Below are 24,662 nucleotides of genomic sequence, written 5' to 3'. Positions count from 1 at the left end.
TTGTCTGCCTGGGCCGCCGCCGCCTCCGCGCCGGGAGCACCGCGGGGAGTGAGGCTGCGCACAGCCCCCGCCACCCGGACTCCCAGCTACCAGCCCGGGCCAGCCCGAGCGGAACCCGCAGAGGGGCACCGGAACCCCGAGCCAAACCTCCTCCCGCCGCTTCTTGCCGCCCCCAGCCCGTCACCCGGCACCCAACTTGTACCTGAAAAACCCAAGACGAGCTCGGAAGCCTCTGCAGCTCCGACTCCGCGGGAGCGCGCACCCAGCCCCGCGCCTAGCGCCCCGCATCCAGGGCGCGTCAACCTGACTCCACGAGCGCTAGGAGGAAAAGTTTGGGAGTGACTTGCAGATGGCGAATGAAACCTCTGAACAGAACCCTCCCCCCCCCGCCCCACGTCGCGTTGACACACATCAGCTCGAGTCTGGAATGCGAGATCAAGGCGTGCGCGCCCCGCTGAGCGGTGGGTTTGGTCCCCGCCCCCCTCGCCCTGCAAGTAAATACAGTTTCTGTATTGCGGTAACTCTGAAAAGGCAAAACCGAAACCTGGTGTGTATAGCAGTGACCCGGGCTACCAGAGACAGTTTTAAGGAACTTGGCTGTCAGGAGGCAGACCATACATTGATATTCAAGGCCATTGATGCTAGTGGTTTCGGCGCCCTCTGTTGTATTTTTGCATCCTACAAAGGCTGACTAGCTCTTCAGCCCTGTAGGTTTGCTTCTTCTGGAAGGTAAGACTCTGCAGAACTCTGAGCGCCACTGTCTGCCGCAGTGGCCCACGGGGGCTGCTCCAAGGAAGGGCTCCAGTGGTCAACCCCCAGGTCGTGAGTTGAAGATGCAATCGATTAATGTAAAGACACCTTAAACTTTTAAGATTTGTTCGGGACAGCCTCTGGAGCACCAAACCCAGGCTCTGGGAACAGGAGAGAAGGCACAGTCTTTGGCCTGCCCATGTTCCCATGGCCAGAGTCCAGCACCTTGTTTCTCGAAGCAACCAGGAAAATGCTCTCTCAACTGTAGGATGCTGGCACGCGTGAGAAAGGTGAGAGATGTGAGTCCCCCTCTCTCTTACCGGAGGTTCCAACCCTTAGAAGCTACTACCACCCTGAAGTCGTAAAACTCTGGCTCAGCATCCATGGCAACTGATTTAGAGGTCACAGTCAGAGGATTATAACTGCAGATGGGAACCATGGATGGCAGGCGAGTTCTTCAAAAACCCCTGTCTTGTTTTCCAACAATACTGCCTCTTACATAAAAATCTGCAAAGAAAGATTAATGAAGCAATGAGGCTGGGCCCCCTCCCCCGGTATCGCTTTTCCCCCGTGTAGACTCGGCCTAGTGATTTGGAGGTCTTTATTATTTTTTTTAAACAAAAACCTTTTTTTTCTAAAAATACAATGAGCTGGTTTTTGCAGAGTTCACAATTCCCAATAGATAATGATGCCATTTTTCATGGCCTTACACATGTTGTGGCTTTGGGGCTTATTTATTGGCTCCGGAGAAAAGACTGCCTTTCAGTAAGGTTTATATATTCGAGTAATTGCACCGGGACACAGTGCAGGTTGCTGTTAGAGAGGGTGGGTTGTGCAGGCGCCTGCAAGCGGAGTCCTGGGCCAGGCAGCTGTCAGAGCAGAGCCTGCAGCCCCTCTAAGCAAACACAGGGAAGGTTCTTTGGAAATAGCAAGTAGGAAATCCCCTCCTGTAAGAGTGTGTGGAACATGATCCCTGGGCCACACGTATGGGGACTTTCCAATACATGCCCCATTATAGAGATGGCGCTGGGCCCACCCAGATGACTTTCAAATTCAGGTGTCAGAAATCACAGCTGACATGGGAGCAAATTGTTTTTAAGTAAAATCCCTGTGTCGCTTTGATATGAGTGCCACCGGGAGTTTCCAACAGTATTATACATGTTCCTGAGATCACCTGCAGAAGGAGTTTTTCCTTTCCTCCCTCAATATTAATTTCAAAAAAGTATCCAGGTGTTACCTGTTATTCCAAAGCGCTCTGACAACACCCAAATGTCCTGTGTGAGTGGAGAGAGGGAGCAAGGGATGAATGGATAAGAACTTGAGAGAGACTGGTGCTGGTAGGCCTTCGGCAATTCGTGAGTAAGAAACAAACGCAAAAAGTTTAAGACAATAAGCATGCCCTCCCCAGCATTCATTTCCAGGTCATTGTGATGGGGTGGAGAGTACCTGGGTTCAAATTCTACTTCCAACACCTACTAAGTAATTCTGCATAAATCTCCTCTTCCTAAGTCACTAGTCTTCCACGGTGGCCAGTCAGTAGAACAAAACACCTGAAGCTGGTTAACACTATAAATAAAGAAGTTTGCTTACCTCATGTTCCTGAAGGCTCCAGAGCCAGCATGTGGCAGAGTTCTTTTCTTACTGGCAGACTCCCAAAGTGGTTCAGACCATCACACAGCAGGGAATCTTGAGTCCCTGTGCCTTCAGGTCTGTCTCCCTTTTCTTATAAAGCCACAAGTGTCTAGTCACAGGACTTCACCCTCTGGTGACCTTACTTGATTCTGATCACCTCCCAGAGGCCCCAACTCCAAACACTATAGTTGAAATTTCTCCTTTCATATGAAACAACAGGATTACATTTCACCATATGCACACGTGGCAGGCAACACTTCCCAAGAGTAACAGTGACATACATCTCCCCTGCCACCACGTCATGGTTGTGGTTTTGACTTGGGTTTTTTTTGAGGGGGGAACAATGGGATATTGGGGAACAACTGGGTCAGAAGCTGGAAATGCTCTTGCGAGGCCAGGCTTGCTCTGTTGCAGTCTAGTAGCCCGCCTTATAAAGAGCATGTCTTAAATAGGAGCTTCGTCTTCCAGCCAGGCTCCAGAATGAACACCATGAAGCAGCCCTGAGTTCAGCTTGCACCCTGGAGCCAAGTTATCCCAGCTCCAGCTGTACTCAGAGGCACTCCAGCTGACCTACACACACACACACACACACACACACACACACACACACACACACACATATAAACAGGGTAGGAAAAAAAGCTAATCTGTTGTAAGCTGTTTTGTTACACAGCATTATTGTCGCAATAGCTGGCTGATCCACTATAGCAGTGAGTTTATGGCAAAGCACCTGCTAGCACAGGGGCGGAAGAGATGGCTCAGCAGTTAAGAGCTCTGGTTGCTCTTATAGAGGACCTGAGTTCAGTTCACAGCACTGTAGCTCCAGCTCCAGGACATCCAATGCCCTCTTCCAGCCTCCACAGGCACTGCATGTACATGGTGTACAGACATACACACAGGCAAATGTTTACCTGTATACTTAAATTAAAAAATAAATCTTTAAAAACAGGAAAGTGGTAAGCAGAATTATTGGGCTACATGAAACAAAGTAGCAATTATGGGTGAACATCATTATTGAAACCTGCATCTAGTTGACACAAAATTGACTGATAATGAAATAAATGAGTGTCAATTATAACTTGAGTAAGGATTTTATAAGGAACTGCACAAGGACATCGGAGCATTGTAAAAAGAACCTACTAAGCCCTTACAGTCACATTCATTCATTTATTCTGTAAATATTCTTTGAACACCTACTGTGTGTCATACACTAGGATGAATAAGGGAGCCACTGAGATAACTAAGGTTCATTCCTTAAAGGAACCTCCAGAGACCCTAATGGGACAAGCAGTACTTTCCCATTCGGCATTCTTAAGCCTTCCAATCTGAAAGATGGGCATAATCACCATCAATTCTGTTTCTGCCGTGGAAAGGGCTTTGCCCTGCAACCTAAGGACCCTAGAAGTCATTGAGGAGGCTCAAATTCTTTTTGGGCAGCCCTGACTTGATATTTCTGCAACGACCTGCTTCCCACCCTGTGACTTTGACAAATTTAGACTCCTCAGTAACCCGAAGTGCATTTCAATTTTTATAAATTTAGAAGTCCTCTGGTTAGGCGGAACCTCCCACAGTAATGCATCCATTAAGTGCACTTTAAACCAATTTTGGTATGCTAATCCATCACAAATCGACGTGAAATTTGGGTTCTTGTGAAAATTTCCTACACCCGATCCAAATCCTCTACAGGACTTAGGAGAGTAAGAGGTTCCTTAAAGTGGCAGGCTTGACTCAGCATTGAACATTCAGGGAAGAAAGGTCGGAGCTAGTTTTAAACAAACATACACACACTCACATGAAAACTGTCTATGCTAATGGGGATGGAGGGGCAGTTATTCCAAAACAAGAACAACAAAAAACCCACTGCCAGATCATTAAGATTTCAAAACTCTTCTGGAGCGGCGGCATCTGGAATGTTACTGCATTCCCAGCCCCCAGCTCAGTCTGGTGCCACAGGCACACCCTGTAGGTGCTTGGCAAATGGCTCTATTGGAGTCACCTGCTTGAATAGTGACTTGTCTGTCAGTCTTTGCCTCCTGTGATTGTCCCTGTTTCCTAAAAGTCGAATCTTCTCCCCCCACCAGTGACACTTGGGAATGCTGCCAACACAACCAGAATCCTCTGAAGAAAACCCCCGGGAGGATGGGAGTGTGGTCTAGGAAGCCAGAGAAGAACACATGCCCTGTAATTGGCAGCATAAAGAACCCAGGGGTGATAAAAAAAGACATAATGTCACTGTTATCACCACGCAGGACTCGGTTGCTACTGATTGTTGAAGGGCAGTGCCTATTAACTAGATGTTTTTAGCTGCATAATAGACATTTTGCCAATAAGATCAAGTTTACAGCCTGGAGCGTTACACTTACTTGCTTCTGTCATAAGATCTACAACCCACTCAACAACAAAAATGAGCTGTTGACATGGTGAGCATCATCACCTGCCCTGAATGTGAAATACCTGTACCTACTAGATAAATTTCATTTTCCTGGTTGAGGGTTTAATGCAGTCAAATGTTACAAAATGGTGCTTGGGAGGATAATGGGAATGACGCCCACAGGCAGGTGCCTCGAGCTGATGTGATGTGTTCTCCCCTGCATCTCCTTGTGGATCCAACCCCCACCACTCCAGTTCTGTGATGCTGTCACGTGCACCTGCCTGGGTGCCTTCAGGAGTGCCACTGTAGGTCTTGACACTGTGTTTTCCCAGGCCAGTTAGCCAACATCCTGGTCTCAAGCCTGACTCATCGCTCATTGTAAAGTCCCTGGGGTGTTTTAAATATAGAGCCCTGGGTCCTGATGGGTTCCAATGTCACAGGCTCCCTCAGATTCATGTTCATTCTCTCTTGAGGCTGTCACTTCAGCCTTCTCCTGCTAATTGTCCCTGTCCTCCTTTGACCCCTACTGACTGGTTCTTCCTTCATATACAACAGGTTCTTCCCCAAACATTATCTGGTCCTATCAACCCTCTGGTCAAAAACTTTGACATTCATGTCTCAAGTCTCCATGGAGCCAAAAAGACCATTGAGGTCTATATAGTCAGCAAAGGCCCCCACAACTGTAGTCTTTTCTGGTTTCATCTCCCATCAGCTTCTCAAGTTGATTCAGACAGGACTTCTGTGTCAATGGCATCACCAGACACTGGTGTCCGTGTCTAGGAATTAATCTACTCTTAGATTAATGACAACTGTAGGAAAATCGGTCCCTTGGAAATCACTGATGAAATCACCACTCAATGTATGTATGGCTTTGGCTGTGGGTGAGCATCTGGGAGGGGAGCACCCAGATCAAGCCCCTCTCCTCTATCCTGGGGCTTTTCTAGATGCATCTGGTGTATCAAAGAATGTCTGCAAAGCCCCCAGATTCTGGTTGAACCTCATTTGCCTTGACATCTCTGTGTCCCACATCATTCCTTGGGATATGAATGGTAGAACGGGATGGTCTTTTGGGCTATTCCCTCTCCAAGTTTACACCAAAGTCTCTTGTTACCCATCCAGTGAAGTGGACATAATGGGACTGACTCACTGTTTCTATCCAGTGTCCTATAGCTATGTAACATGTCACCCCAGCCTTGGTGATAAGGAGCAATACCATGCAATAGCTCACAGAAGTCAAGAGAAGAGTGGTACAAAGAGAACCTTTGTCACTCGGGATTTTTCTTCTATACACTCTCAGCTGATTGGATGAGGCCCACCCACTGTAGGGAGAACAATCATCTGCACTCAGTCTGCTGATTCCAATGTCCACTTCTTCCCAAAAGAACCCTTCACAGATATACCCAGCATCCCATTGGCTGAACATCTAAGCATCTCAAGGCTCAGCCAAGTGCTGTGTAAGATTGGTCATCACGGGGGTCACTCAACTTCTGGCCCATTTCCCCTTCTGCATTAGGAAGCAAATCTGCTTGCTCACTCACTTCCTTCTAGGCACACCCAGGAGTCCCAGGGCCCCACTCTACCCTCAGAGGCCCCTAGTCTGCAAAGATATGTGCAAACAAGGGCTAGAGCTGGTTGCTGCCCCCTCTCTAGCTGCAGAGATCTTAGTTAGGCACTCAGCAAGGAGCTAGCCTGAGCAGAAGTCCTCAACCACAGCCACTCCAGGTCCTTTAGGCATTTACCATAGCTAGGACTTCTCAGTGCCATGATTTACACTTCCAACCCCTTGTCTTATTAACACACTCACAGGGAAACATTCATATCCTGAAATGTCTGCAGATAGAGCTATGTAGCTGCTGGGAGTGGTCTCGGTGATGGGGTATGGGAGGAATTAGGGTGTCGGGGAGCAAGGCTGACCACAGACCGGTGGGTTTAAGATGGAGGGAAGATTCTTCCAAGGTATTGCTAGTGTCACTTACATTGGGAAATAATCCACTGTGAAAATGGCTTCAACAGCATCCGTAAAGGATCATTTGTTTTCATTGAAATACAAAAGACCACTATCATTTACTATAAAAAATTATCACAAAGTAAAAAGATTGAAAAGTAAACAAAGAATTTATATTAGAACATGGCAGTGAGCAAGGGCTGGAGGCCAAAGACCAGAGCACAATGGTTTCTCACAGTGAAAACTTTCTAAGACTCACCAGATGTCTGCATGTGCTCACAATCCCAGCACTTAGAGGACTGAAACAGAAGGACTGCTTAAGTTCAAGGCTAGCCTGCACTGTATAACGAAACCCTGTCTCACAAAAACAAATCAGATAAACTCTCAATATGTGCCATCCATACACCAGGAATAGCAGAGTCCCGAGGCTCCCACCAGCCCTGTGGTGTCTCAGCTTATGACTGTGGGCAAAGGGACAGGAATAGGGTTTAGACTGAAGAGGAGCTGAAAAATGGAGAGGAAACCCAAAGCAACCAGGAGTCCGCATTTCAGAAAGAAACAGTTGGACTCACTCCTGGTCCTCCTTGCTGCTCCTCTCTTCTTAGTTAAGGTTTCTATTGCTGTGATAAAGCACTGACCCAAAGCAACTGAGGGAGGGGGGTCTTCTTGCTCTTCTTGGTCTGCTCAGTTCACTTTCTTATACACTCCAGGGACACCTGCCCAGGGGTGGCAATGCCCATAATTGGCTGGCCATTCCACATCAATCATCAATGAAGAAAATGCCCCACAGACTTGCCTACAGTCCAGTCTTACTGGGACATTTTCTTGGTTGAGGTTCCCTTCTATCAGATGACTGTAACTTGTATTAGATCCGCTGAAGCTGACACCTGCCTACATCACTACTTCTTCCTCTTCATCCTCTTCTTCTACAGGGTCTCACTTTGTATCACTGACTGGCCTTCAACCTGCTATATAGAATAGGCTGCTCTCTGCCCTCCAAGAGCTAGAATTATACACTTCTTGTCCTCAACTAGCCTAAGTTTTCCATCCTGAGTCTGGAATAGCGCCCCTAGCTGTCTCCTTAGCAGGCAGCTATGAGAAAAGTTGTCTCCTAGTTCATTCAGAGAACTGAACAAGTGATGGAAAAGTTGAGGAACATACTTCTAGAGACTACTGGGAGATAGATGATAGATAGATAGATAGATAGATAGATAGATAGATAGATAGATAGATAGATAATAGTAGATAGATAGATAGATAATAGTAGATAGATAGATGATAGTAGATAGTTGGATGATAGATAGACAGATGATAGATAGATAATAGTAGATAGATAGATAGATAGATAGATAAATAGATATATTGATGGACAGACAGATAGTTTTAAAGATAGGGTTTTGTATAGAGTAGACTGGCCTCAAACTCACTGCGTAGTCTAGGATGATCCTCCTGCCTCTACCTCCCATGATCTGGGGTTATAAACCACCCCACCACATCTGCTTCACATATACCATGCAAGAACTCTTCCACCTACATCCCTAGCTCTTGGGCAATTCTTCTTTGAATCGTAAAAATGAAGATGAATATAGCCCCTTTCTATGAAGCCCTGAAAGAGAAGTTAAAAGTACACTGTAAAGAAACAAGGTCCCTTGGGGCTGGAGGGATGGCTCAGCAGTTAAAAGTACTGGCTAATCTTCCAGAGGACCCAGGTTCAATTCCCAGCACCCACATGGCAGCTCACAACTCTCTGTAATGAGTTCCAGGGGATTCAGCCCCCTAACACAGACATAATACAGGCAAAACACTAATACATATAAAGTAAAGATGAATAAATAATTTTAAAAAAAGAAACAAGGTCCCTCAGCTGCTCAAGACCTGCTCCATACCAAAGTAACTATGCCTTGGCTTTCTCTAAAGCTTTATGTTTGCAACACTTCCTTGCCAGTCAGGTCCTTTGAGCCAATTCATAGATCCAAAGGCTCATAGAGGAAATCCTTGTGCACTGTTTGGTAAAGGTAGCAGCCAGGTAAGAAAAGGGAGACCTCACACTTAGAAAGCCATAGTTAATAGCTCATTACTATACCATGCAGGACTGAGGGTGTGACAAAGTAATAGGACACTTTTCCTAGCATGTTCAAGGCCAGAGGTCAATGTCCAGCATGGCAAATGAATAAATAAACAGATGAAATCAAATTTAATGCTGGTCCTGCTGAACCCTCCACCCTTGAAAAATCTCTAGGTCCTTGCAGCTCTGAGAAGTTAATATTCTTTGGCTCGTTTCATAAATAAGAAACTTGCTTTGACCACCTTCCAAGGCTGCTAGACCATTCATGCATTTACAAACCCCTCACAGGACCTAGGACCCATGAGGGTGGCATGTCTACTACACATTTGGCAGTCTTCGAGCTATTAGCCTGGGCGTTTAAAAATATCAACATAGGGAACCCACAGGACATGAGGTTTGCTGCACCTTGGCAGATTTCCTGCTGACTCAGCCCTGCTGGGAAGGAGCCAACCATGGTAACTTCTCTGGCCTGTGTGAGGAATATTTTTTGTAGACCGACATTCTATCTAATAGAAGGCACCAGGGCCTGTTGCCTGGGTAGAGGGCTCTGCAGGGGCAGCCACATTCCTCCAGTTCACCACTTCCCTATGGGTTTCCTGAGACATAGAGCTGTCCTCCATGCCTCTAGGAGGCTTGTGCTGTCCTCTGCAGAGAGCAGGAGGCAGCCAGGATTCTATCTGCCAGCTTCTGGCTCCCTTTCCCATCTCCCCCTTTTTTTCCTCAATGATATAGCCCTCTGGCTCACCTTCACTATCTGTGAAATGGCTAGAGTGAAATTCAAGGCTTGATACATTTGCAAAGAATGTTCTTCTAGTGGGTCCCTGTATCAGTCAGGGTTCTCCAGAGACACAGAATTGAGTGAATTCTATCAGTCTATTAGAATGGCTTATAGGCTGTGGTCTGACTGTTTCAACAATGGCTGTCTCCCACCTGAAAGTTCAAGAATCCAGTAGTTTTTCAGTCCATGAAGCTGGATGTCTGAGCTGGTCTTCAGTATACACCAGAATCCTGAAGAAGTAGGCTCCAAGCCAGTGAAGGAATGGACTTGCCTGAGAGAACAAGAGCAAGTGGGCAGAGAGCAAGCTTCCTCCCTCCATGTACTTCCCCTCAAATGATCCCATCCAATACTCAAAGGTATTCCCAGCCATGTGGGCTTTAGTTAATTCCAAATATAGTCAAGTTGACAACCAAAAGCAGCCATCACATTCCCGAGTACCTAATTCATCCCAGAAGTAAGATAAGGACTCCTACTAAGGGCAGTGGGATCTTGTTCCTGGTGGCTGAGCAGTGAGTTTGAAGTGATTTAAAGGTGATCCTTCAAGCCTGGTGGTAGTGGTGGTTATGCATACCTTTAATTCCAGCACTTGGGAGGCAGAGGCAGACAGATCTCTATGAGTTCAAAGCTATCCTGGTCTACAAACCAAGTTCTAGGACAGCCAGGGCCATATAGTGAGACCCTATCTTAAAAGAAAAGAAAAGGAGAGAGAGAGAGAGAGAGAGAGAGAGAGAGAGAGAGAGAGGGAGGGAGGGAGGGAGGGAGGGACGGAGGGAGGGAGGGAGGGAGGAAGGCAGGAAGGTTAAGATTCTAGAACACACCATCTACCCCAGTATTTAATAGCACACGGGTTTGTGTGACCAGGTCCCCTGCATTACAAGAACACACCACTTAGCATAAGGTCTGTGTCCCAGCCTAGCTGCCATCTCCAGGTTGGGTTTGTTCACATTAGGAATCTTATCCACTCCCAGAATCAGAACTTTGGCTCCATGGAAACGTGTGAACTTTTTAATCTGAATGTATTTGTCTCTGGTCTGTGGAAAGCAGCTGGCTTGGTTTCTCCGCTTGTCTAACCAGGTTGAGGAAGGGAGGAAGGCCCTGCAGCCAGTGCTAGGCTTGGTTAGCCGAGTGGTGCACCAACCAGCTCATAGTTCCATGGTCCGGCCTTCATCCTAAGCCTTCAAAACTGTGTCCTGCAGTTGCGGGGCACATTCACCACTGCACTCCTGGTTGTCCCTCAGAGCTTATCCTGCCCCTCTGACTCACACCCAAGGAATGACAGTCACTGGATGGAGAGCTGGAGAACTGTCATTATCTCCTGCCTGGTGACTCTACTGATAAATCAAGGACTGTGCTCCTCCCCTAACCCACTACCACAGCCTCAATTCAGGTATGTACCTGTCCCCTTCCCCAGATCCCAGATCCCTAGAGTAGATTCCCAGTGTCTCTTGACTTCATCACTTTCGGTGTGGCCAGAGCTCACGAGTCCAGCTGACCCACTGTCTTATACCAGAGATCATCTAGCCCCCATCCAGTTCTTATTCTTTCTCTCACCACTGCAGGTGGGATGCTCAGGGGTTCCCAAGCAGGGTCTCTTTCTTTTCCTTCCCTATAGCCTGGAAGGTACCCTGTCCCAACCTATGTGCACACAATATTGCCCACCAAGTAGCCATGAGAGCTCCTACATCTCACAGCTGCCTTCCCATGTAATTGATGAGTTCTTGCCAAGGGACCAGGAGTGGAATGGCAAGTGTCATTTCTGGTTGAATTGGGGAACAGCAGGTGGATGATGCTATTTAGCCTCCTATTGTTGCTGAGATGCTGGACCACTGAAGCCAAAGCCATGTCAATCACTGGTTCTCTGTAGGACAGTGGATGCTGAGCCTCTGAACACATGGTACACACGAGTAGATTAAATGTGTCTAACCACTGAAGTCTTGGGTAGCAGACAATAGCAGAGTCAAACCTGCCCACCCAGAATAGTACATTTAAGTAACCTTCCAGCTGGCCACACTAAGCCCTGTTCTCTGGCTTCCTGTGATTTCCACAAATGAGGGGTATGCACAATAAGTGTCTTTCAAAACTCTTCTACAAGGCCAGTCAGCTCCTTTCAGTTTCATCTAGACAAAGGATTATATAGAAGAAAGGTGGGGGGGCTGGGGAGATAGCTCAGTCTTTAAAGACCTTCCTATGCTATCATTAGAACCTCAGTTCGACTCCTAGCACCCACATGAAACTCGGGATGTAAAGGCATATGCTTATAATCTCAGCACTGTGTAGTAGGAAACAGGTGGACATCCCTGAAGCTCACTGACTGGTCATGTCAGTTAAATCATAAGTCCCAGGTCCCAGTGAGAGAAGCTATCTCAAAAGATAATGTGGAAGTGCCCGAGGAACAACATCCAGGGTTGACCTCTGTCTCCCTGAGGGTTTCTATGGATGTGATAAAACACCATGCCCAAAAACAAGCTGAAGAGGAAAGGATTTGTTTCAGCTCACAGTTGCAAGCCCATCATCCAAGAAAGTCAGGGCAGGAACTCAAGCAGGGCAGGAACCTAGAGGCAGGAACTGAAGCAGAGACCTTGGAGGATGCTTCTACTAGCTTTCTCCCCATGGATTGCTGTCTTCCTATATCATCCAGGGCCATGTTTTCAGGGATGGAACTGCCCCCAGTGAGCTGAGCATCAGTTAAGACAACTCTATTCACTTATCTACAGGTCAATCTTATGGAGACATGTTCTCACTTAAGAATCCCTCCTCCTAAATGATTCTAAAAAATTAACCATGACAGCCTCTGAAGAAACCTATCCAGGACTATCTCTGAGTTCCATATATGCATGCACAAACACACACACACACACACACACACACACAGCACTCAATTCAATGCCTTCTGTTGGATCAAGGGTTCTGTAGCCGAGAGCCCACTTGGCTACCCCACCTTCTGTCCTTTATTTAGAAAGGAAGAAGAGGTTTGTAGGCCTGAGGCACCTCAGTTACAAGCACTGGGAGCAGAGCAAGGCAGGAGAAGGGAGCCGCAGGAAGCCCTGGCAGGCTTGCCTCTAGTATCACATGCAACACAAGGGAGCCATTATTCCCACTGTCTTCAGTACTGGGTGAGGAAAAAAAGTGACCCTCCAGGTAACAAGCAAGAAGGCTGTTCTGAGGCCAGAAGAGGTCAGAGCTGGGAGGTGAGCAGACAGCTTGTGTTTTGTTCTTCGCCAACTGACTGCTAATGTCAAGCTCTGGGGGAAAGGGACTCTCAGTGCAGTCTTGGGGAAGAGGCTTGCTGAGATGGCTGTGTCCCTCCCACTAGCCACTGGGCTCCAGGAATCAAATGAAGGTGGTTGTTTGTTTATCTTTTTTCCACTGAGACTAGCCTGATTTATGACCCAAAGACAGCCAGTAGTCAATGTTTGAAGATCAACTCCTGATTTCTCTTAAGGATTAGAAAATGCCCAATCACCAAAGCCTGTCTTCCATCTGTTCTGCACTGCCTGCCCTGCCATCTACAAAAAGAAGACAGGGGAAGAGAGAGTCTTCCTAGAGATAGCCAGAGGGAGATATCAACAAGCAGGATTGGGCACAGCCAATGGGATGGAGGAGAGGTAGAGTTAGAATCTTGTCATTCTACTTAGAAGCATGGCCTACTTTGTATTTCTGGACTGAGGTAGCAAATTTCCTTATAGCTTAAATTAGTTTAAATTGAGGCTTTCTGTTACTTAGAGCAGAACCATTCTGAATTGATAAACCAGAAACCTGAGATTTATTCTGGAGGCCATAGAGAATAGATAATAAATATTGGTGGGTGGATGGATGGATGGATGGATGGATGGATGGATGGACACTTTCAAAAGCACAAAGCTACTGTAAAGATTATGGACTCATCTGAAAAGAGTTTTCTGAGCCTGATTTTGGGTTAGAAACAGGTAAAATCTGAGGATCCACCCGTCCATGCCACCACCTACCTTGCAAAGAAACTTCACCAGGATCAGGAAGCCACCCTTGGAGCAGCCCTCTCAGACTCTGAGACTGAAACCTAGGAATACACCAGCATCCAGTGCAATAGGCTCCTATCCATGCTGTTGGACTAATATAAGAACTCTCCAGAGACACAGCACTCATTGCCTTTTCATCCACGAAGACCAGTGCCTTGTCTCCTTGCGTCAGCACCAAATCCTTAGAAAGTATGGCTAATTGAAAACACAGCCACCTAAGTGCAGGCATCACCTCCTTGTTCCATTCACCAATAAACAATGCAGGAAGTCTCAGTCCCTAAGCTCAGGAAATGTTAGTGTGGAGACTTGGGAAAAGCAGATCACAGAAATGAGGGTGTAGTCCCTTCTGAGCTGCTTGCATAAGCCACACTGCCTGAGGCAGCCTCCTAATGCATCCTAAACACCATTAGATGTTTGGTAAATGGACAACTGAATGCTTGGAGCACTTAAGGGACATTTGTGTGAAGTTAATCCAAAATCTCCTGGGAGCCCCACTGTGGATGGCACATGGAATCACAGACTCAGTTGGTATAATAACTCAGCTCTCTTTGTTTCCTGGCTCGTGACTCCAGGCAGTTCTTTTAGGCCTTAGGACCTCAGTTCTCTCAAGAGTCACGTGAAGAAGGGGACTCACTTTTGTGTGGGTTGGTTTGCTGCTAAACACAGGAGTGGAACTTGGCTCTGTGGCTAATGGAAAGCAAAGAATTAAGATGAGGCAGAGGGAGGATGAATGTGGGAGAGGGAGAGTGGCTGGAGGGGCTGGAGACTTTGGCTTGTCCCTGGGCATGAATACTTATGCATGGTGATGTCCAGTCTCTTAAAAGGTACTCTTTCCTAGGCTAAACAGAACCTGATGTGCTCTGTTTAAGGACAGCATTCTTCTGTCTTCCTGAAAAGAAACTGACTCAACCTTGCCTTGGTTGCATTAGCCCAGGCTGAGTGGCACTCTACTGAATCCACTATCACACCCCAAAAGGTCAGTGCTCTGACAGGTCCCCATGCTACCCCCAATGTCACATGCACTCTGTTGGCCAGCTTGGTCACAGCCTTCACTGTTTATGACCCATTTTAATGCCCCAGGCTCACACAGCCCTCCTCCTTTGTGTGAGGGTTGGAGGGAAGCTGGAAGGTGAGAACTTAGAGGTAGCATCTCAGAAAGGAGCTTCCTCAGAATGGTGCTCAGTTAGTAGCTTTTCTGTCCCCTTTCAGGATCCCCACAGTGCCTTCAGGGCATCAGCCTGTTGGGTTAGCATGTAATAAACTCGAGGGTGAATGCTCACACTGTGGTACTTCCAAAAAACAGATAGGCCTAAAATTACAGAATTTTTATTAATTCCCATGGGGCTTTTTATCTGTAGTGTAAAAGATGCCTTTGTTTAGAACATCCTCTCTATCCCCCTTATAATCTGATTGTCCTATAGTCTCCTCTACCTTGTAGTATATAAATGTCTCAGAGGTAAGCAGTCCCTATCATATGAAAACCTTGCCTGTTCATTGCTGACCACAGTCACCACCTGAACCCCACTGAACTTCCCAGAGGCCCGAGAACAATGCATAATGTAAAACAGGAAAACAGAATAGAGAATGAAGAAAGAGAACAGAGAGGCTAAGACCCAACAAAATCTTTACTCCAAGTATCTCATCTAGGAGAGAGATCTGGCAAGGGCTGGACAGGACACAGTCTTCACCAAGAAGGCAACTCCCTTCTAAAGGTAGTAGAGAAACAGAGGCAAAGGTCAGTCTAGGACTAGGCATGTACAACAGAGGAGGAGAGAGGTGCCAACAATGACTCAGACGTGCTCCTCAAAACATGTAAGGTCTGTTGGCTCAGAGAGACTTCTGAACAAATCACCTGGTGGCAAAACAAAGGTTCTCATGGGCTTCCATTCCCTCCACAGGGCCCTGGCAACTCTGGTGGAAAGGTTCCAGGAGGACAGTAACTAATGTCCTCCGTGATGTGACTGACACCACCTTTCCTCTGCGCATGGCTTTCTATGGAACATGGCATGCAGCTGGACTGGAAAAAGCCACATTGACCTCTGTGCCATTTTAAAGACTGTACCTAAAGAACAAGGGCAGGGTCATTGGATGAAGATGGGAGTAGGATGTTCCACTCTTGTTTCAGATAGGAATACATGGCCCGTTAAAGGCAGAAGAACATTCTTCTGGGTCATATTGATTATCTTTGGGGACAGAAACTATCCTGTAGTTATTGCTGATTGAAAGGCTTTCTATTAATTCCTACTGGAGGACAGAATGCCTAATTGTGCCTGAATTAATTACACCCCCAAATGAAATATCTTAACAACACATCATGCCATCAATGTCTTGCCCTATGCTCGTGGTTTAAGAAGCCATGGAAGGTCATCACCGGAAGAGGGAGGAGAGCACTAAGGCACTGAGCTATGGGGCTAATACAGGTCACCTCCTACTTCAGTCTTGGTTTCTGTTCTCACTCAGTATTGACTCATTAATAAAGCTGTGGAAGAAGTCCCCTCCCATCAAGGATCCAGAAAAACAGAAGCTAGATAGACCTTTGCTGAAAAGGGATGTGGGAGAAAGGGTAAGACAGAAAACAGAGCCATGACTTAGTACCATCAGGGCCCAGAGACTCTGAAGACATTAAGCAGCATGCCATATGCTTACGTATGCAATAGAGGGAGTCCTGTTTTTTTCATAACTCATTCATGTATGTGACAGTCTAAATTCTGCTTATTGTTTTAAAATATTTATTTATCTTGGTGGGGGTGGCTCCCACCTTTAATCCCAGCACCCCGGAAGCAGAGGCAAGCCTCTGTGAGTTCAAGATCTCTGTGAGTTCAAGGCCAGTCTTGCTACAAAGTGAGTTCCAGGACAGCCAGAACTGTTACACAGAGAAACCCTGTCTTGAAAAACCAACATATGTATTTCCTCCCTATACCAGCACAGATCTAGGTGTTAAGTCTGATTGAATCCCTGGCCTCAGAGAGCTGGAAGTAGGTGCTGAGCAAGGTGTATTAATGTAGTCAGTTCTCCACATCCTCTGGTTTTGTATGAGAGGACTCAGCCAACCCAGACTGAAAGCATTTGAAAAACAGTGCATTTATATTGAACATGTGCAGACATTTCTTTTTGTCATTGTTCCCTAAACAATACAGCCTAACAAGTATTTACATAACATTTACATTATATTGGGTACTATAAGTAATGATTTGAATAATTTCAAATGTAGAGAAGGGTATGCGTGTGTTATATGCTAGACGTAGATTTTATATAATGGGCCCAAGCATATATGGATTTTGATGTATGAACAGGGTCTTGGAGACAATTCCCAGTGGATATTAAGGGACAATTGGGAAATGTATGTCATGCTAAGACCAAGTCAATGAGGGGAACAATTAATCAAAGAATAATGAAATAAGACAATGAGACCATGAAGATTGACAGGAGAGTATTGACAGTGTCCTCAAGAAGTGTGGCTGTGGCAGGAAGCAGCTGAGCCGGGTGTGGACAGAGCGGATGTGGAATCACAAGACGAGTTTTGTTTACGGGGGAAATGTCCATCATGTTTGAACAGCGGAGGGTATCGTTAACCCACAGAGGAAGAAAACATGGGTTTGGAGGAAGTCAGAAATGGCTAGAAGAATGTCTAGAAGCCGGTGGGAGAAAGTGGGCTCTGACGTCATAGATTTGGTCTCATCTGGATGCAGAGACCTCTGTGAGAGGAGAGATTTGGGGGGCGATGAGGGAGGGATTCAGGGATTCTTCTGTGGCTTTATGTTTTCACTGAAGTGGGTAAAAGAGCAGGGGATGGGGGCATTGAGAGTTTATAAAGACCAGGGAGTGGGAGTGTGGCCAGACGCCTGGGACTACAGTGCAGAGCACAAGGAGAAGCCATACAGCATGTTTTCCTGTAGCCACGTTGGCTTCCAGGGTACAAGCTGCTGTGGGATGAGCAGAAAGCTGAACTTTCAGGAGCATGGCGAGAGGGGCTGGGCTGGGTTTTAGATAGGAGGCAGGACTGTCAAGACAGCCTGGAGAGTTCATGCTGGAAGAGGGACAGCGAGAAGGGAAAGGCTCTGAGATGCAAGAAGTCATTGGGAGATGGGGTCCAGACACCAGCTGCAGCTTTGATTTAGGTAAATCCTCACTCAAGCATCTTGTGGGGCTCCTAGCAGTGGGGGCAGGGGCTGTCTCCAACTCTTTCACAGGCTCTTGGGGCCCTACTCTTCATACCAGGTTGTCTTGTCCAGTCTTAACATATGGTGATGTGCCTAGTCTTATTGCAACTTGAGATGCCATGTTTTGTTGCTACTTATGGGAGACCTGCCCTTTCCTAAACAGAAACGAAGGAGTGGGTGGGGGAGGGGATAAAGAGAGTATAGGGGGAAGGAGCGGGACTGGGGGGGAGAGAAGGGAGGGGATAGTGCAGCCAGGATATTAAATAAACAAATAAAATTATTTAAAATATGTACAAGGGCTAAGGGAGACTAAGTTACTCCCTTTACTCCATTTCCAAGTCATAAATCCTTTCTAGAGACACATTAAAAAAAAAGAACTGCCACCTGTTTTGAGGTATTGACTCATTTTTACAAAGCATGCCTAGGGCCCACCCAACAAGCCCATTTTACAGACAGGATAAATGAGACTCAACAAGGAGAAAGGCTTTCCATTGTACGTGTCTACAGCATGCTGAAGGGACCGCTCCTGTAGTTCCAAGCCCCCATCCTGGTTTACTTTTTTTAATACAGATAGTTGTGTGAGCCCCCTCGTGTGGGTGCTGGGAACTAAGAGCAGACTGTACTTGTTCTTAACCACTGAGCCATCCCTCCAGCCCCCACCCTTGATTTATACTTTCTCACCAAGAGACCTCTCATCCTCACCAACTTTCAGGTGAAACTGGCAATTTAACAGAGTTCAGCAACCTGGCGGGCGGGGTGGGCGTGGGTTCTGGATCATGGATCATGACCTCCTTCCTACTAAGGCTAAGGATGCTCGTTTTGCCTGTAATGTCCCCATGTGCAGCTGGGATCAGGCCCTGTTGTCCTTGAGTTCCTAACTTACAAAGTGGAGCATCCTTCAGGCAAGCTTTCTTCTCCCCCCCTTTCCAGTGGGAACCCTGCTTGCATCTATAATTTGATCACCATTAGCACACCACTTTCAGAGCACTTTGGGGATTTTAAAGTGACTGCTCTAATTGCCCCAGATCAGCCCCTGAATACTTTTTTTAAAAATGCTAATAGTCATATGTTCCACTGAGAATTTGAAAAAGAAAATGAAATCGTACTTTTATGAAAATTATTCACTGTCACCCTAAAAAACGCATTCCATTTGAGATGTCATTCCAGCTGTGAAGGTAAGGCTGGGGGGCGGGGTCTGGGAGTAGGTGGGGCCAGACCTGCAACAGAACAGCTGAGGGGCTGTTTCCCAGGTGGCATGTGCTCCTGAGCAAGCCAGGCCTGCTGGGCCCCACTTCAGATAAAAGACTTGGCCCTGAGCCACACTTGATAAAATCAGCCCTTTAGTAAAGACCTGCAAAGAGATACAGAAGGGAGATCTATTTTCCTCCATAGCTTTTCCAGTCTGTTTTACAAACAGCCTCAAGATACCAACCCAGGAGGCAAAGCCCTTCCCACCTCAGCCCTTGGCTGCCAGAGACTGAAACTGAAGTCTGAGAGTGCGTGTGGTCTCATGGGTCTCACCATCCCCTGCAGAATGGGGGCCCAGGCATAGTTATCAGAGCCCTTTGGGATGTAGGTGACACAGAAGGCTCCAGAAGAACAGGAATGCCACCAGAAACTGACCTGCCTGTGGTAAGAACAAACAAGGCCAAAATCAACAATCAATGCACAAGCTGCCAGCTGTGCCCCCATCCCCACCCACCCCTGATCTGTGTTGGGCTCTTGGCAGCCCTTGTTACGTGGTCACCCTCACTCTGCCCTGGTTTGCCTAGTTCAGGTCCAGCCAGGCATCTGGCCTGGGGCTTCTCTCCACTTTACAGATCCGCCTTTTCCTGTTCCCTTATGCACTGTCTGTAGGATCTCAACCCCCTTCCTGGTCCCCATGCACCGCTGATAAGAGCCCAGCCCTTCCCTGCTATACATCCCTGTAAGATGCTCCCACCACCCTGCTTTTTCTCTGGTCCCTGTGTCTGGCATAGCTGAGCAGACCCAGAGTCTGGACACACGGGAGCTGGGAGGCAGACGGAGCGGGGCTCAGGAAAGCAAGGTGGAGGGTTCTGGTAAGGATCATCCTCACCCAGTCTTGAGTCTGTAAGGAAGTCACTGGCCTCTTTGGGCCTGGGTTTCTCCATCTACAAAGAAATGAAGAGTTTGGAATATAGTCCCATCGGTACTATCCTGTATAAGAGTCTGCTTGGAGTGGCTGTGCACCAGGATCTGCAGGGGACAGTTTTAAAGGCACTAATAACCACCACCACTACCCCCTCAGAAAAAAGGAAAAGGAAAAAAAAAGAATTCAGAACCTCGGGGGGGGGGGGGGCAAAACCATGCATTTGAAATTGCTATTCCATCCCACTGCTTGGATGAATTAGTGGGAAACAGATTCAAGGGAGCACTCTGTCTGGGTCTCATCTTGGAGATAAGAGTCCATCTTCAAGCCAGTATTCTGGAGTTCCTGGGCCAGAACCACTTTTATGCAGAACTGGTGGGAGTAGGAGGAGAGCATGTGTGAGCTGCCCTTTGCAGGGGCCACCTCCTACCTCTTCTCAGTAGCCCAACTGTGACCCAAGCTGGGATCCAATCTATCTGCACCCATTTAGTTTTCCATCAGTCACCAGCCAACAGTGGCTTGCCCGCAGGCACCCTGACAGACAGCTCAGAGCACCTGGACTGTATTACCAAAATGGTAGGTTGGAGAATGATAGCTCCATTGTAAAAGAAAAAGAAGAAATTGTGTAAGGACTGAGAGCCCGCTAGACCTTGCCCACCAGTTTTGCTTGCTAAAGGGAGGCAAGTGAAGGGGAGAGGAGAGTAGGCCAGTACTGGACAAGGGCCCCTCCAGACCTGGGAGGAAAGTCCCCAGCATGTGTGCTGGGACAAGCGCCTCTCTAGACCTGGGAGGAAAGTCCCCAGGCAGAGCTGATTTTGCAGTCTGGCTCAGCCTGCTGGCCCTGAGCAAGGATTGCTTACTGGAAGCCACCTGGTTGGACCAGGCATTCTCACCTGAGTCTAGAAAGATCTAGAACCCACAGCAGGCACTCTTCTACCTCCCTAAGAAACCCCAACTCCAGGAGACCTGTATTTGTCCTGGCTGCTCCCTGTTCCCGATAGTGCAGGGGAAACTAACGCTTTGTTGTTTTTCTGTGCATCCAGATATGATGAAGTAGAAATGTTCTTTGTTTTCTGTATTGCTTTGTTTTATTCCCAAAGTCAACTTGGCCTGGTGACCCAGCCAACAGCAGAACAGAGTTCAAACCTTAGTTTTTCCTCCTAGTACTGGCATAACCTCTTATCAGACAGACCCTATCTCCTTCATCTCCAACGCCAGGATAGAATGCAGCCCAGCTCTGAGGTTGCACAGAGCCAGGGGCTAACTACACAGTCCCCATCCCCACAGCCAGCACCAACAAAGATGAGAAATACTCCCTCCCCAGCAGCTGTTCTAGACCTGAGCGTGCCTCTCTGGTTCTCCTTTGCTTTCTTCACAGGTACAGTGACTATTCGGCAAACAGGTGCTGAAGCCACAGCAAAGGGTCTGGAAGTGAAGGTCTAGGCTTGCTCCCCCCTGGAACCATCAGAGTTAGCACACAAAGCTGCCCTCCTGTCCTTGATGAACACTGGCCATTCTGTGGCCATTTCCTGCTCACAAACACCCAGCTCCAAACACATTTCCCTGGAACAATAGGAGGAAATGAGAGGGAACTGGGAACTCAGCCTGAATACTGCTGAATGGTTCAGAAGCCTGCGTGCAGGATGCTGGTGGCGTGAAACAGGGAGAAGGGAGAGGGTTAGCCTGACCGTGAAGGACAGCAGGAAATGGTGCGCTCTCTCTGGGATGTGTGCAATTCGTGTGTCTGTAGGCATGTGTGTGGGTGATGTTTACGTTATACGGTGTGATATGCATATGATGCGTATGTCTGATTTGTGTGTGAATGGTTACGTATCTATGGTGTGTGGGCATGTGTGTGGTGTCTGTGTGGCATTTGGTACGTATGTGGTGTGCAGTCTTTATGTGCTGTTGTGTGGCTGCGTATGTGGTAGACAGGTGGGAGGAATACTGCCTGTCAGTGATGAGCCCTGTCTCTTCCAAGCTCTACAGCAGAAGTAGCCCTGGAGCAGGACAATGGGGTTGTGAATGTGGTGGAAAGTAGAGTGCAGGGTTGAAGAATGCTCTCAGGGAAGCCAGAGTTTGCTTCTGCTGCAGAGGAGAGTGGGCTTTGAGAAATGGTCACTGCTAGAGTAAGAGCTGGTGAAGTCAGGAAATGCTGCCCAGCAGAACAGACCCCTATGATGGAGTCCTGGAGGCAGGGCCCAAGCATTTGCTGAAGGTCAGGAGCAGTGCAGAAGGCCAGGGGGTGTGCATATTCAAAGGCTGTCAGAGATCAGGTGGAATAGGTCATCTCCGAGATGCCATCTCTCTCTGAGTCTCTGTCTCTGTCTGCACCTCCATCTTCCCCTCTCTTTTCCCTGAATCACAGGTCCTCTCCAGCTTTCTATCCACGACAACAAACTTGATCCTGAAGAGTCCAAGCACATCACTTGCTGCAGTCCTCCCTTCAACTAGCATCGATGAGATGATGCCATTGTAAGCCTGGCACTGGAAGGCAAGGAGACCACATGCACTTACTTTGAATTTCTAGTTCTCTAAAGAAAGAAATTGAATGGTGCTAATCCAAAGGGCTTCTGGCCTTGGATTCCATCACTCTGGTCCAATCAGTTGCAGAAGGAAGTCACATCATGTGACTTCAGACCATCAGTGGAGCTGTAAGCAAGCAAAATCTGAAGTGCTATCCTCAGAATATGGCCATGTCTATTCCTTGATATGCCAGCTTATTGATAGGCAGAGCTGTGACAGTCACTCTACATCCTGCAAAGTCAAAGTTTCCTGAAAGACTCATAAAAGCCACAAAAATCCTACTGAAATGTAAGGAGTTCTAATGTCCTTCCTCCTGGTGTGACTTCACGAGACTCTGCATGTTGTTTTCCATGATGACAAACATCCTGTACAGGCCATTTACAAACATGAAATGATCTGGTCTGTCCACATCCTGATGGCTGGAGCTTCGTCACATGAGCACAACAGCAGGAGCCATGTGCCTGATGCCGTACCAGCACATCATCTCCATAGCCTCGATGTCGCCATAACTTTACTCAACCTTCCAGCAGCCTAATGACTCAACTCTGTTGTTACCCAATTTCACCGAGACCACAGCTAAACAAGGGCTTCCCAGTAGGAGAGAGAACCAGGGCAGAAACCAGGCAGGCCACACCAGCCTCCTACCCTTCTTCCCTGGACTGAGAACTGTGTGCCAATCATATATTTAAGTCATTCACCCAGGTAACATCTGAATCCATAATCCATGAAGACTATGGTGGCTGTTTTGCAGAGAAGGAAGAGTGGTGAGCAGAACATAACCCTTGCTTGTTGAGACACCATCTGGGGGAGACATGATGCAGAGAAATGCTTAAATGGGATGTGGAAGAAAACAGTTTCACACAGATGTTCTAGCTGAGGGCTATGCCTAAAAAAACAGATGAACAATCAGGAAAGTTGAAGCCAAAAAGATGTCTTAGACAGTATCTGCTAACCACTGCTAGAGTAGACAGCCAGCTATCACTGAACCCATCTCTTCTGTCAATGAACTACCTCTCCCAGCAGCATTGGGGAGGTGTGGGTAACCAGATGACTTTGTTCTCATTGGAGAAAGCAATTGAGACAGACACTTTGCTGCCCACCTGGCTCATCAAAACGGTCCACAGGGCTCCCATGCCCTTTCCTTTCCAGCTCATAAGAACAGAAAAGCCCCATGAGAACCCAGAGGCTGTCGAAGATGGCACTGAAAATAACAGAGACTTACAGAAGGAGCTAGGATAAGCCAATAATGTCTTGGTGGACAACTGTTAGGATGGCTTATAGATTTCTACAAGAATGAGAACAAAGCCAGGCATGGCGATGCATGCCTTTAATCTCAGCACTTGGGAGGCAGAGGCAGGTGGATCTCTGAGTGTGAGGCCAACCTGGTCTACAGAGTGAGTTTCAGGAATAGTCAGGTGCCCACAGAGAAAGCCTGTCTCAAAAAACCAAATACCAAGCAAGAATGAGAACAAATGTTGACCTGTTGAACGGATGAGATTTTGAGTGCTGTGTTTTAAGAAGCTAGCACTTCCTAACCCAACCACTTTTCAACTTTGGGTCATGCTAAAATCAAATATGGGGTTTATTAGACATCAAGATCTCTTGAGCTTGGCCCAAATTTCCTGACCCAGTAAATTTAGTATGTGGTCAGAGTATACACACCTTGCAAAATCAATCACAAAGATTTTGATGTAAGCTCTGGTGAGCAGCCACCTTAGATGTAACCAATACACAGCTATTCTTGTAGAACATTAACTAACTTTGGAGATCAAACAGAATGCTCATTTGCATATGCATTCCCCTCTTCTACCGGTGAGGTCAACCCAGGTCCTCTTCTCCACCACCAAACCACAGTTTCTGGGTGCTAAGAGTTGATCCTGACCCACCCCACCCCCAGGCCATTAGCCTCACTGCAGGTGTCCTCTGCTTTGCTGTCTGATGACCCAGCTAGAGATGACTCCCCTGCTTCAGTGGAAGCTTAGCAGTTGGGAGAGGATCCAGAGCTGCACTTGCCTCCAGGCAGGTAGCTGGCTTCTCAGAGCCTTTCTCTGCTGTGGGACCCTGAATGCTGCGAATATGTGTTTTTCTCACTAGTTGAAAATAAAGCTGCTTTGACCTATGGCAAGGCAGAACAGAGCCAGGCAGGAAATCCATGCAGAGCATGATAAGAAGGATAGAGTCTGGGGGACACCAGCCAGCCACGGAGGAAGAAGACATGTAAAAAATAAGGTAACAAACCAGGAACCACATGGCAAAGCATAGATAAAAAATATGGGTTAATTTTAATGTAAGAGCTAACTAGTAATAAGCCTGAGCTATCAACCAAGCAA

General features: G+C 47.3%; 1 protein-coding gene and 1 long non-coding RNA gene across 2 annotated transcripts in view; one reads left to right on the top strand and one right to left on the bottom strand.

Moving 5' to 3' along the window:
• The window catches only part of Chst15 (carbohydrate sulfotransferase 15), an 81,866-nt gene extending 81,539 nt beyond the window's left edge, over positions 1-327 (bottom strand). The window contains exon 1 of the mRNA XM_005064289.4: positions 203-327. The gene's annotated coding sequence lies outside the window, so the exon portion shown is untranslated. The remainder of the gene's footprint in view (positions 1-202) is intronic.
• Positions 328-369: 42 nt separating this feature from the next.
• On the top strand, positions 370-24,662 carry LOC110341238. The gene is made up of 2 exons (XR_005879678.1): positions 370-1,040; positions 22,175-24,662. It is a non-coding gene; the product is annotated as an uncharacterized LOC110341238 (long non-coding RNA).

The sequence above is a fragment of the Mesocricetus auratus genome, unplaced genomic scaffold (genome assembly GCF_017639785.1).
Source record: "Mesocricetus auratus isolate SY011 unplaced genomic scaffold, BCM_Maur_2.0 Super-Scaffold_4256, whole genome shotgun sequence".
NCBI lineage: Eukaryota > Metazoa > Chordata > Mammalia > Rodentia > Cricetidae > Mesocricetus > Mesocricetus auratus.
Note: the sequence above shows the minus strand (reverse complement) of the source record. Positions and strands in the feature narration are given on the sequence as shown.